Consider the following 1,838-nt stretch of genomic DNA (forward strand, 5'->3'; position numbering starts at 1 on the left):
GCAATTTTAATAGGCCGCAGGGATAGAGCACATTCCTAAAACCCTATGCCCTGCTCACGCCTCCATCTGTGTGACTACAAAATGCTTTGCAGTACATAATACGTACTGTATGGTACAAATCCTGTTTTAAGTACAACTTCTGAAGTTCTACAATGCACAAAGCACAGTCACTCTTCTCTCTCTCTTTCTCTAAGAAATGAAGCTACCTTAAGTGCAGTCAGAAATGTCAAGATCTAAAAATGATTATAAAAACAACTATTGTGACATTTTAAGTAAGTCTACCTGTGCAACATTGGGAGGGTTAAAGGGCACAGCAGGACGTCATACGCCGTTTGTGTGACGTCCCATTTAACTCACAACCCTGCGGCGAATCAAAGGGTCGCTTGCTGTGATCTAAACGCGCCCTTAGCCTAGCTGTGTATAACTTGATTTTCCCTCGCAGCGTGTTCTCAAACACCTTTTTAGACAAATGGGAGAGGACAGTAATCTGGTCTGATTTATCAACACAGTACTTGCATATGCACAAGAACCAAAGCATTATGCACCTGTTTACTTCCTGAATTTAGCAAAAAACTGTTTTGGAGCCCTGAGGACTTCTGATGCATCATGCGGTTTGTATTCAATGAAAGACATGTTTTGCATCAAGCAGCTGTGTGGTAAAATAATGGCTGCGACTAGTCTCACATTGCCAAACCTTCTCCCGCAGCGCTGTGGAGGAGGGTCTGGCTAGTCCACACAGCATTCCAGGATGTGAGAAAAACATGCTCTGGTTAATTGGCATGTCTCTAAACCAATCACAATCGCCATGGGTGATGCTAAGCGCCGGACAAGGCCACGGTGCCACTGCTAAATAGCCTTGAGAAGGAAGTTGTTGTGTGAACATGTGTGCGTTCAAAGGTTGTTTTATTCCCTGCAACAGAAAAAAAGATTGGACAGATACTCTAGCTGGCTGTCTGGATTCACCCTGCAGAGATCTGCCTTAACCATAGTCCTTGTAAACCCACCGAAGTTTAAAATTCCAACACAAAGAAAGCGGACATCCAGCCGAAAAGAATTTCCGACCCCACTCTAGCAATCCCAGAAGTGGAACGTCATGGATGTAGACTAGGCTGCAACTAAAAACCAATAAACCTAAAAGAGAAGTAAAGATATGTTCAGAGTTAAAGCTAAGTAACAAAAGGAAAACACTCATGTCCCTGCATGTATCCTTGTTTTGATTGAGATTTGTACTTTTTTGTTGTTGTCACATTTAAAGGTGAAGATGTTCAAGGCTATATTTCACAATGAATTCATTCACATCATGTTTCTTTTTCTTTGAGCCAATCTCTAAAGCCACACATGGTGTTCAAGTATTCCCAGAATTGGTGTTTGTTTAATATAATCAAGCTGCGTCAACAGCCTGCACTGTCTCGCCGCATGGTGCAGCACTAAAGCCAAAGCAAGAGGGGGATTTTTCTCTTGTTTTTTCCCCTATTTGTCCTTATGAGTTCAGAACCTTGTTTTGCTCATTTTTCTTTTATATCTTAATTCATTTTGTGTTTACATAATTTTGTGCTGTACATTGGCTTTTGTTCATCATCTAAATGTAATACTGATAAATATACGGTTGATAAACATATACATATGTATTATGTTTCTTTATTATCATAATTTGTATAGTTTTTAATATACTTTTAAATTCACCCTTGACGAGATCAAAAAGTATCACACATGATGTACAGGTTTTAGATCTGTGTGGGTGCTTACTCTACACACTGTAAACCAATATAGAAGAACACGCAACCCAGCTATATATTTGTTTGAACACTGTTACGCATGCGCACACACACACACACACA

General features: G+C 40.2%; 1 protein-coding gene across 1 annotated transcript in view; it reads left to right on the plus strand.

Moving 5' to 3' along the window:
* abcd2 (ATP-binding cassette, sub-family D (ALD), member 2) overlaps window positions 1-1,838 on the plus strand; it is a 20,818-nt gene that overhangs the window by 6,705 nt on the left and 12,275 nt on the right. The gene's annotated exons all lie outside the window — the stretch shown is intronic.

This window comes from Etheostoma spectabile, chromosome 23, assembly GCF_008692095.1.
Source record: "Etheostoma spectabile isolate EspeVRDwgs_2016 chromosome 23, UIUC_Espe_1.0, whole genome shotgun sequence".
Classification (NCBI taxonomy): Eukaryota; Metazoa; Chordata; class Actinopteri; order Perciformes; family Percidae; genus Etheostoma; species Etheostoma spectabile.